The sequence below is a fragment of the Macaca mulatta genome, chromosome 16 (assembly GCF_049350105.2).
Source record: "Macaca mulatta isolate MMU2019108-1 chromosome 16, T2T-MMU8v2.0, whole genome shotgun sequence".
Lineage (NCBI taxonomy): Eukaryota > Metazoa > Chordata > Mammalia > Primates > Cercopithecidae > Macaca > Macaca mulatta.
Window position 1 is genome coordinate 52,684,568 of NC_133421.1, and position 12,551 is coordinate 52,697,118.

The following is a 12,551-nucleotide window of genomic DNA, read 5'->3' on the forward strand; positions in this document are numbered from 1 at the left end:
GTCCTGGGCACTACAGGAATTTGACACATGTTGCAGAGAAAGCCATCAGATCCTCAAAACAACGCTGTCAAATGAGTATAACCATTCCATTCAAAAAATGGTGTTCTTCCTTTTAAATTGAGAAGAAAACTGAGGTCAAGAAAGAACAGGCAATATGCCAAGGGTCCCCAGATAGTAAGGGGCAGAAAAGGATTTGAAGGTGGGTCTGTCTGATGCCAAGGCTCTCTGCGGTGCTGCCACACCATCTGTGAAGGCTCTCGGGCCTGTCTGGGACCAACCTCTATCTGCACAGCACCATGTGGGAGAAAGAGTCAAGTGAGGCACTCATTAATATCCCCGTGGACTGGCAGGTAAACTGAGGCCCAAAGAAGAACCAAAGTGCCTCTAAACCTTCGCGAGGAAAAGACAAGTTCCTTCCTGTGCTGCAAAAGTACAAAATGACACAGTCGGCCAAGCACAGTGGCTGATGCCCAGAACTTTGGGAGGCCGAGGCGGGTGGATCACTTGAAGTCAGGAGTTCAAGACCAGCCTGGCCAACAAGGTGAAACCCCATCTCTATTAAAAATACAAAAATTAGGCTAGGCATAGTGGTGCACGCCTGTAGTCCCAGCTACTCGGCAGGCTGAGGCAGGAGAATCACTTGAACCCGAGAGGCGGAGGTTGCAGTGAGCCGAGTTTGCGCCCTTACACTCCAGCCTGGGCGACAAAGCGAGACTTCGACTCAGGAAAAAAAAAAAAATGACACATTCTTCAGAGGTCCAGCTTCTCCACTGAGCTCTGCTTTCAGGCCCACTGTCATTCCCAGGTGCCCTGTGCACTGATGCCTTCAGGAAGACAGGCAATGTGCTAGCTGCCCCAAGGTCCAACCCAGCAGCAGCTCCTCAGGAGGCAGCACAGTGATTTCCAGTCCAGGAGGCAGAAGCAGAATGCAGGTCCAGGCAGGCCTGCGGGGCCAGAAAGAGGGAGAATATGGTACCAGGAAGGGCCTGACTTGCCCTCTCCCACCTAGACTTCCAGGCTAGCCGGGTCTGAACCGACACACAAATGCTAAGTTCACTTGACTCATCAAAGCTCAAACCCTTCATACTCCCCAGCCCCTGCACCCCCGTCATCACCGTCTGCCAGGAGAGAAGCTGAGGCCCAGCAGACAGAGACCAACACTGCCAGCTTCTTGTGGCAGGCCCAGGCTGCTTCTGAATCTATTGATTACTAATAGCACTCCACTCGGGCCTCAAGAACCCTTCTGCCACCGAGTCGTGCCTCCCTCTCTCCTCCCCTCTGGCTGTGTCATCCATTGAGACTCCCCAAGTAGGGCCCTCTCTGCCTCCTCTTCCCCAGCGGCTCCTTCCCGAGCACGATCTCAGGAAACTGACACGTGACCATCTGGCGCCAACACCTGCTTTGCTGAGAAGGAATTCCCCTCAAGGACGATCAAGTCACAAAGACTAAATCCTTGCTCATTTGTGCAAACATTTCCTAATATTTATTGCATGCACCTTTCTTTCACCATTATACACCTACACAATATGTTTAACACATACAAATTCCCCCCACATATATTCATGTTTTATTACACGCGTTTCCCCATGGTAGGGATAGATAACAAGTGGCCAACAGAGGATTAAAGCCACTTACTCTGCAAGCCCGTCCTGGAAGCTGACTGGTGGCAGAGGGGGAATATGAGCTGTCAGAAAGCCCAAAGCAATTTCAGAATAAAGCTGGCACCAGGGGCATGATCCAAGTATAAGAGAAGCTTGCTCTGAACAGTTTCCAGTTCATGGGTAAGACAGAAATGCTTACAAGTTCCTTAGCCCCAAGCTGGAGGCAAAAATCCCCTATGATGATGATTAAGCCCAGTAGAATAGATGATCTATAGAACTGCTTATGTTCAAAGATTCTTCTACAGTGCATTTTCACTTATTAAAGAGTATTAACATTTCTTTCCAAAGGGTTTCTCCAGTCCACAGAAAACGTGGGTTGATACTACAAAGAAGACTCAGTTGTAGCCTGTAGGATCACACGGGCTAATAGCTGAGGAGGTGATATCCTCTCAAGCTGATGAAAATACAGGCCGCCCTCAACCCAGGAAGCCTGCCAGGTGACAGCTCTGTGGCCTGGCACAAGTAAGTGAACTCAGTTTCCTCGATGGTACCACGGACAAACGAAATAGCCCAACTGTACCCTAGCCTGTGGCATCACTGAAATTTCTGCCTCCGATGATGAACAATAAAACTCACCAGGAAAAACAGCTTCTCCTCAAGGACAACGTGGAAGTGGAAACTAGGAGGATTGGACTTTCTCAGGAGCCAGTCTCAGACAAGACTCCCAGGGATGGAGTGGCAGTGCCAGAGGAAGAGAGAGCAGGCTGGGTCCCTGGGACCACACCAAGGAGGCAAAGGGGAGCCTGCTAAGGAACCGAGGGCTCACCTGAGGTAGGGAAGTATATGCCTATCCACATCAAGCAAAAGCTGATGGTAATGAAATGATAAGGTCAGGGGAATAGCAGGGTCAAACATCACATGCCAAAGAGGAAATCCCAACCATTAAGTAGGCACACAATAAAATATTCTGCTTATTGAATATTGGGTAAGCCACTTAAGTTCTATGTTTTCGTTTCTCAGCATTAACATGGGGCAATTAAAACTGCTTCATGGGATTTAAATAGACATTATACACTTAACAAAAACATACACATGAGAAAGCTTGGTACTTAGAAGAGAACTAGCATTTATGATCCCCTATTATGTGCTAGGAATGTTCTATCCATTATCTCCTTTAATCCTCAAAACAACCTTGGAAAACGGTGGCGGTGGTGGTATCAGGAGTAGGTAACATTGTTTGATTTACCTCGCATGACTTACTACATGCCAGACACATCGTCTCATTTAATCCTTACAACCAATTGGGAGGCAGATATTATTCTTCCTCTGTGACAAATGAGGAACTTGTGATCCAACAGGTAATCAATGGTGGGGCCAGGACTCCAACTCAGGTCTGTCTGACCACAAAGGGTCAAAAATCCACCGCCTCTCAGTGAATACAGATGCCTTCATTCATTCTTCATGCATTGACTGGACATCGTCTGTGTGTCAGGCTCTATGGAAGGCACTTGGAATGGAGCAGAGAACAAGACACTGTTCCAATTCTCCTAGAGGTTATGGTCCAAGGCAGAGAAAAAAAACATAAACAAGCTACTGCTATGATAGGGAATGTATTAGTCAGGGCTCTCCGGAGACGTCAAATCAACAGGAAAGAGGGAAAGAGGGACAGACATTTATCTTAAGAAACTGGCTTGTGATTGTGGAGGGTTGGCAAGCCTGAAAATTCTAGGGCAGGCCAAGCGCAGTGGCTCATGCTTGTAATCCCAAGGAGGCCAAGGCCAGTGAATGGGAGGCCAAGGCAAGTAGATCACCTGAGGTCAGGAGTTCAAGACCAGCCTGGCCAATGTGGTGCAACCCTGTCTCTACTAAAAAGTACAAAATGAGCCGGATGTGGTGGTGTGTGCCTATAATCCCGGCTACTTAGGAGACTGAGGCAAGAGAATCGCTTGAACCCGGGAGGCAGAGGTTGCAGAAAGCTGAGATCGCGCCCCTGCACTCCACCCTGGGCGACAGAGAGAGACTCCATCTCAAAAAAAAAAAAAAAAAAATCCTAGGGCAGGCCAACAGGCTGGAAATTCAGGGAGGGTTTCCATGTTGCAGTCCAGAGGCAGAATGGCTTCTTCCTGAGAAAACCTCCGTCTTTGTTCTTAAGGCCTTCAACAGATTGGGCGAGTCCTGCCCACATCATGGCGAGTAATCTGCTTTACTTAAAGTCAACTGATTAGCAATGTTAATCACATCCACAAATACTTTCACAGCAATACGTAGACTAAGGTTTCACCAAACAATTGGGCACCATAGGCCTAGCCAAGTGGACATATAACATTAATCACAAGGGGTTGTATAGAGTGTTAGGAAACAGAGGAAAAACTCCTAAGGATTTAGGAAATGTTGGACGGCCCAAGGAATAAGCAGGCATTGGAAGTTCAAAATGTTCCTCAAAAAACTGCGCAAATGTATCAAACACCAAGTCCTCATGTAAACATACTGGGGGCCTCCTAGTTAAAGGAGCTCCAGTGAATCTTTCTGAAAACCAAATAATTACTTTGCTTTTGAATATGATATGGGTATCCTCACACCACATTTTCATGAGGGAAGACACATTGTATACACTAAGGACTATTAAAATTGGCAGCAGGTTGCAGTGAGCCCAGATCATGCCATTGCACTCCAGCCTGGGTGACAAGAGCGAAACTCCACCTCAAAAATAAATAAATAAATAGATAGATAGATAAATAGATAAAATAAAATAAAATTGGCAGCAGAGCATGTGAACAGCGATGACATGTATACACATCGAACTGTCACCAGGTACACTCCCCAGTTCCTGGGAACAGGAGGGGTAACAGAATCTCTTTCCTGCCCCTCCATTTAGGACAAATAACAGGGTCACACCGTTGAATCTTCCAACCTCATCCTCAATTTGAGCAAGTTGCAGAACCTTGATGGGAACTCCAGAATCTACACTGGGGAGAAGAAGGACAATGTCGGGGGGAGGTGTCTACAAAGGACGCCAACATAAAGAGGAGGACAGGACTTCGTTTTGTTACTTAATCACTGTAAGGTCATCTGTTTGGTGAAATTGCAGATGAGTCTAACTTTTTAACAAGCAGATCTCAGTGGGAAGCTCTTTCTCTCTCTCTCATTAGTAGGAAGGAAGGGTTCTTCTCTATAGGCGGCAGTGAACTCCAAGCCCCAGAAGGCCTGCAGGTGGTAAGGCACAAGAAGAAGGAAACACAAGAGGCAGCCAAAGAAGCTCTTCCTCATCAGCCAGAGGAGCCAGTGGGACCTGATCCAGCATCCCCAGAGGCTCCTGGTTGCTTCCCCAACGCCCGGAGCAAGCAAAGGCCCGGCTTCTCTCTACTCTGTATGGGCGAGCAGACGGAAGCCCCACCAGGTCCGGGATCCTTGTCAGGTTTATTCACTGACATGTCCTGGGGCACATAACAGACATTCAATAAATATGTGTTGAATGAATCAGTATATCCAGACCTTAATAGAGTTAGACCTTAATAAGTATGGGCATTGCACCCTCTTTAAATATAGATCGAGCAGATGGTTGGAAATGCTTTTCTAGTAAGAAGTGATGTTTACATAGAGCTTTTCACACTACCTTGTGGATCACGCTACCTATTCTTATGAAGTGGAAGAAAAGGATGAAGGGAAAGCCAAACCAATGGTAGAGAAGGAACAGAATAAGCAACCCTAGCCTCCAGGGACTCGTAGCTGACCTGAATCAAGTGGGTTTTATTCTGTGTGTCAGGCTCCTCACCTGTAAAATGGGACTACACCCTCCAGGGTTGTTGTGAGAGCTCAATTTAACACACTTTACCTTCCTTCACCCTGCCTGAACCGCCCGATACCAAACGTGCGAAACTGGCTGCCTAAGACCTCCTCAGCAGTAACGCACAGTGATCAGCGTGTGTTTTGACTACATTGCCCAAGTTTCTGGCCCCAGCTGCTAGAGGCCTTGCTGGCACGCGGCAGATTCTTTTTCCCAGAAGATTAACTTATTAACTCTTCTTGAAAGCTGTTTGTTTGCAAGAATGCACAACTGGGTCCAGGTGAGTGTGTGTTACTAAGGAAAAAGGGCCCCGGAGAACAATGCTGCTCTTACCCTATCCTCAACATCGGAGGCTCCAGAGATGCCTGGCTTTCCCCAAGACCCCAGCTGAACGGTTCACCCATGCCCGTCAGTAAGGTTCCTCCTCTGGGCAATGAGAAGGTGCTGCCAGACAGATGCTTGGGCCCTTCTGCAGCTCACACTGTGGGATTCTGTACCCCTAAATGTCCTCGCTCTGAATCCCAACTGAGGGGGCCTTTCCCAAAGGCTAGGGCCACCTATCACTCTTTCCAAGCATCTGGTCTACCTCCTAATAACACTCCCCTGCCTGTAATCGCCTCTTCAGCGTCTGGCCTTCCATTTAGACTATAAGCTCTCTGAGGGTGAAGACCTGGCTTGTCTTATTTTTACTGCATCCCCGTAACCCACAAAACACCTGGCACTCAGTAGATGCTGGATACATATTTGCTGCACCGAATTAGGACCCCAAGGATGGGCTGTGGGGAGTCTTCCTTATGAAAAACCCCTCTTGTGGTTCTAAGGGGATTTTTCGTAGGAGAGGGTCCACAGGTTTCACCCTATGCTGAAAGAGGACCTACCCAAAAACAGCTTAAGATTACTGACAAATAGTGAATCTCAGGCAGGAATCCTGGGTGAACTCTTAATAGCTTCTCCTGGCTGGGTGTAGTGGCTCACACCTGTAATCCCAGCACTTTGGGAGGCCGAGGCGGGAGGATCACCTGAGGTCAGGAGTTCGAGACCAGCCTGGCCCAACATAGTGAAACCCTGTCTCTACTCAAAATACAAAAATTAGCTGGGCATGCTGGTGGGTGCCTATAATCCCAGCTACTCAGGAGGCTGAGGCAGGAAAATCGCTTGAACCCAGGAGGTGGAGGTTGCAGTGAGCCAAGCTCATACGACTGCACTCCAGCCTGGGAGACAGAGTGAGACTCCGTCTCAAAAGGAAAAATAAAAAATAAAAAATAAAAAATTACTCGTTATCCTGATAGTCAATGGGTTTCTTTTTTGGGGGGCGGGGCAGGGACAGAGTCTCACTTTGTCACCCAGGCTGGAAAGCAGTGGCGCAATCTCGGCTCACTGCAACCTCCGCCTCCTGGGTTCGATTCTCCTGCCTCAACCTCCCAAGTAACTGGGACTACAGGCACGTGCCACCACACCCAGCTAATTTTTTGTATTTTTAGTAAAGATGGGATTTTACTATGTTGGCCAGGATAGGCTCAATCTCCTGACTTCATGATCCACCCGCCTCGGTCTCCCGAAGTGCTGGGATTACAGGCGTAAACCACCGTGCACAGCCGTCAATGTGCTCTTAATATGGCTCCCAGCTATTTTTCTGGGCCTTCCCCTTTGGATAAAGCTCTCCCTCCCTGCTCCTTCCTTCCAAGACTCTCTTCCCTCCCAGCTCTAGTAATTCAGGTCCTCCTATGCTTGAGGGACTCTCTCAGGACCACCTCTTCTGAGAAGTCCTCCTGAAAGACCCCAAGAAAAGCCTGTACTGTTATCTACTTCCTTTGACAATTAACCGCATGACACCTTGTATGACGGCCCATTACTCTACTGAATTATTATTTACAACCTGGGTATTTACTGTCTAGCATCCCATAACAGTTTGTAAGTTTCTTGGAGGCAGGGACTAGTGTCTTCTTCCTCAAAGGGCCCACCATATTAGGAACTCAATAAATAAATGTGTTGACAGGTATTCCGAGTGATGTAACAAAATAACAGACCACTGAGGCCAGGCTTATTTGAGTAGATTTTTTCTCGTACAATAATAATAATACAAGAATTTTTAAAAACACCCACTATCCCACCACACAAATGAAATCAACTATTATTTTTCCCTGTCCCCTCCTGGACCTTGTCCAGAAGCACAGGTAGTATTTATATAGTCGTATTCACAACAGAAACACAATGTTAGCCTCTGATATTTTTCCCCCTTCACACTGCATTTCTAAACATGCTTTCTCACTTGGGAATGAAAGCCTGTGTTTGGTCCTGCGATTCTTCTTGTGGGGTTACTAGAACAACCGACCCAGCATATGTCGAGCTGTGCAATTCCATTCTTTCTTAACAGAACTTTTTTTTCCCTTCCATAGGCAGCTTCTCTCCCCCAAGTGTTAAAGCAGATTTTCCAGAACATCAAAGGTCTATTTTCACATGAAAGCACTCAGCTGAACATGTAGTAAAACAGACCGCCCCCACCAAAGCTACAGCCACAGCAGAGCCCTCCCTGGCCAATGGGTCCCTCATTGAGATTTGGGGACTTCCCTGTGAACACCCGACAGGGACTCCTGTGCTCCAGCAGTCCTGCCCAACCCCGCTCTGGCCTCTGATCACCAGCTGGAGTCTGGTGGTCCCTTTTCCCTCATCCCTCCCAACGAAAAGTGTCTGGCTATTTCCCTCTCTCCTCCTCACTCGGCCAGTTTCTACCTTGGGGTTTCTACCTTGGGTGTTGATGTTTGCCTGGGGCTGTTCCCCAACTCCTCCCCAAAGCCACTCCCTTGCCCAGGATCTGCTGCCACCAAACACCCAGTAATCCTGCCGGAAGTCCCATTTATTTGCCTATTTACATGAAAAGTAACAAAATGCTCCCCTCAAAAGAGGATGTGGCCCACTTGCTGTCATTCAGGGGTTTCAACAGAACCAGGCATCAGCTGGGTTCTCAAAATGTCATACACAGAATCCAAGAAAAGTGCTGCAAGCTAATAGACACTCCCAAAATTCTCACAACAAGTGAAAAGATTTGTCTGATTCCATCCCTAGACAAGAAAACAGCACTGGGGAGAACATGTCCTACCAAAGCAGCCATTTGTGTCACTTAATAAATGTGTTTAAGTGTGCCTGGATTCCTTTCCCTAAAAAATTAGTAAGAACAAAAATACACTTGGGAAGAAGGAATAGGTCTTAGTGTTCGATAGAATAGTCAAGTGACTACAGTTAATACTAATTTATTGTACATTTCAAAATAGCTAGGCCGGGCACACCTGTGGCACACACCTGTTATCCCAGCTACTCGGAAGGCTAAAGTGGGAGGCCCTACTGAGTCCAGGAATTCGAGTCCAGCCCGGGCAACAAAGCAAGACCCCATCTCAAAAACAAATAAATAAAGGTATTTCAAAATAGCTAGAAGAATTGAAATGTCCTCAACACAAAGAAAAATGTTTGAGGTGACAGATGTCTCGATGACCCTGATTTGATCATTACAGACTGTACACATATATCAAAATATCGTATGTACCCCAAAAGTATGTAAAACTATCATGCATCAATCAGCAGTCCATCAATAATAAGCATGAAGTTCAACCTCACTAGTGATTAGGGAAATGCTAGTTAAAACCACAACGAGATTCCACAAGATTGGCAAAAATGTTTTAAGTCTGATAATACCAACTGTCTATGAAGATGCAGAGCAATGGAAACTACAACATATCACAAAAGGTGCAAGTGCAGAAAGAAGGGGATCTTTGCAACGCACCTTCTAGTCAACCTGAAGTTGTAGATACCCTGCGACTCAACAATTCCACTCCTAGATACACATTCTGGTAAACTCATGTATAAACACCAGAAGATATATACAAGAATATTCACAGTGAAAAAAAAAAAAGAATACTCGCTGCAGCACTGTGTGAGCTAGCCAAAAATTAAACTCAGCAATTCAAATGTCCCTTAAAAGGAGAAAAGACAAGGGATGGCCCATTCATTCAATGAACATACTACAGCAATGAAAACAAATGAGCTGCAGTTGCCTGCATCAACATGAATGAATGCCACAAACATCACATGAATGGAAAAAAGTATTCTAATACAAGGGTGAAAAGCAGGCAAACCCAAACGTGGTAAGAAGGCAGGCAGGTAAAACTGGGAAGAAACACCCAGGGGTATCAAAGGTATTGGTAATATTCTCCTTCTAAGCCAGATGGTGACTATGTGAGTACTCCTATTTACACAGAGATCTCACGTGTTTCTGTATGTATGCAATACTTTATATGTGAGGAAGGAAAACTCAGCAAAACTCAGGTTATACTCCTCTCCTCTCAGCACCATCACTGTCCTTCTGGGACCTCGCATCCTCTCTAAAGAAATCTACTTGTTAAGGGCTCTCAGTACTTATTACCACCTTTTTCCCTCGAGTCAAGTCAAACTTCTATCAAGGAGACACAAAATCAAAGGGAAATGAATCCATCCATACCACAAAGCAAGATTTATTCTAGAAAAATCTCTGTATCCACACCACATCACTAATTGGGGTTGTAACAACACCGATAAGGCTTCCAGGATGTTTCATTACATAAGGAAGGTCTCCGTGACTGAGAACGCCTCACAGCCTCGCCTCTCCCAGAGAAGAAACAGGAGCTTACAGAGACTTCCTAGAACCCAACAAGTGAGAGATATGCTCTGTCCCCTGCCTCACTGATATGGTTTGGCTATGTCCCCACCCAAATCTCATCTTGAATTGTAGCTCTCAGAATTCCCACATGTTGTGGGAGGGACCCAGTGGAAAATAATTGAATCGCAGGGGCAGTTTCCCCCGTACTGTTCTTGTGGTAGTAAGTCTCACGAGATCTGATGGTTTTATAAGGGGAAACCCCTTTTGCTTGACTTGCATTCTCTCTTGTCTGCCACCATGTAAGACATGCCTTTTGCCTTCCACCATGATTGTGAGGCTCCCCCAGCCACGTGGAACTGAGTCCATTAAACCTCTTTTTCTTTATAACTCACCCAGTCTCAAGTATGTCTTTATCAGCAGCGTGAAAACGGACTAATACACCCACAAATACATCATCTTAAAGGTGGCACTCAGCATTTCCTTTGACAATGAGGCATTCCCAGTGGAAAGTACAAAATGGTATGTTTAATAGGATCTCACATTTGTAAATCATGTTTGTAGTATAAACAGAAAAAATATAGAGAAATATACTCTAATTCATTAATGGTGGTAGCAAGGAGGCAGTCCTAGGGAAACCTTTACTTTTGATGCTATAAATTCTCTAATATTTATTTATTAAACACATGCGTCATTTATGTAATTGGGAACATTTTTAAAATGGATTTTAAAAGAAAGCAAGCAAGATGAAAATTCTGACCCTCAGGAAGCTTCCAATCTGGCTGCTAAGGTAAAAGTTAAGACACCTGAATGACAGTGAACAAGACAGCATTAAAAAAATCCCACTGCCTGGTCCTTAGAGAAGAATGACAGCACGTCACCAAAGGTCATCTGCCCATCTCAGGCAAGGAGTGCCAATGGAGTTAGGAGAGATCAGCTGGATACCGGTTTCAGAAGGGTATATGGGTGGGAAAGCTGTGCGTGGGGCCATGGTGCTGTGTGGAGAAGGGCAGGGATGAACAGAGTGAAGGAAGCGACAAGCCAGGAACCAGAGTCTCCCTGCATCCCCACAGGCCTTAGTTTCCCAGTCCCCAAGGTAGCAATGAAATAATCTGCCCTCCCTAGAGGTATACCACTATGAATGCCCATAAACCAAAGGCAGGCACACTCATTTCATTGTGCCTTGCTTTACTGTGCTGTGCTAATATTGTGTTCTTTACTAATTGTAGAGTTGAGTAAGTCCATCAGCATCATTTTTCCAACCACGTGTGCTAACTTCATGTTTCTGTGTCACATTTCCAAGTATTTCAAACTTTTTCATCATTATTATTATATCTGTAATGGTGATCTATGATCTCTGACGTAACTGTTTTGGGGTCCCACAAACTGTACCCATATAAGATGGCAAACTTAATCAATAAATGTTGTGTGTGTTCTGACTGCTCCACTGACCGGCCCTTCCCCCTCACCTCTTCCCCTCCCCTCAGGCCTGTAAACACAATATTGAAATTAGCCCAATTAATAACCCTACAATGGCCTCTATGTGTTCAAGTGAAAGGAGGAGTTACGTGTCTCTCACTTTAAATCAAAAGCTGGGAAGGCTTAAGCTTAGTGAGGAAGGCATTTCAAAAGCTGAGACGGGCTAAAAGCCAGGCCTCTTACACCATACAGCCAAGATGTTAATGCAAAGGAAAAGTTCTTGAAGGAAATTAAAAGTGCTACTCCAGTGAACACATGAACGATAAAAAACCAAGACAGCCTTATTGCTGATATGGAGAAAGTTTTAGTCATCTGGATAGAAGATCAAACCAACCACAACATTCCCTTAAGCCAAAGCCTAACCCAGAGCAAGACCCTAGCCGAGCTCTCTTCAATTCTATGAAGGCTGAGAGGTGCAGAAGAAAAACTGGAAGCAGCAGAAGTTGGTTCATGAGATTTAAGGAAAGAAGCCATTTGTTTGACATAAAAGTGCAAAGTAATACAGCAAGTGCTGATGTAGAAGCTACACAGCAAGTTATCCAGAAGATCTAGCCGAGATCACTGATGACGGTGGCTACATTCAATTCTCATGTACACAAAAGTCTTTTATTGGAAGAAAATGGCATCTAGGACTTTGATAGCTAGAGAGGAGAAGCCAGTGGCTGGCTTCAAAGCTTTAAAGGACACGCTGACTGTCTTGTCAGGGGCTAATGCAGCTGATGACTTTAAGTTGAAGTCCATCCTCATTTACCACTCTGAAATTCCTAGGGTCCTTAAGAATTATGCTAAGTCTACTCTGCCTGTGCTCTATAAATTTGAACAATGAAGCCTGGATGATAGCACATCCCTTTTTTCTTTTTCTTTTTCTTTTTTTTTTTTTTTGAGACAGAGTCTTGCTCTGTCACCCAGGCCAGAATGCAGTGGTGCATCTCAGCTCACTGCAGCCTCCACCTCCCAGGCTCAGGCAATTCTCCTGCCTCAGATTCCCGAGTAGCTGGGATTACAGGTATGTGCCACCATACCAGTGGTTTCACCATGTTGGCCAGGCTGGTCTCAAACTCCC

The 12,551-nt window shown here is 45.8% G+C and overlaps 1 protein-coding gene and 1 long non-coding RNA gene across 19 annotated transcripts in view; both read right to left on the reverse strand.

The window, feature by feature from the left end:
* The window catches only part of MSI2 (musashi RNA binding protein 2), a 433,576-nt gene that overhangs the window by 377,689 nt on the left and 43,336 nt on the right, over positions 1-12,551 (reverse strand). The gene's annotated exons all lie outside the window — the stretch shown is intronic.
* The window catches only part of LOC144335534 (uncharacterized), a 52,080-nt gene that overhangs the window by 37,082 nt on the left and 2,447 nt on the right, over positions 1-12,551 (reverse strand). The window contains exon 2 of the long non-coding RNA XR_013406463.1: positions 2,238-3,412. This is a non-coding gene — a long non-coding RNA (uncharacterized LOC144335534). The remainder of the gene's footprint in view (positions 1-2,237; positions 3,413-12,551) is intronic.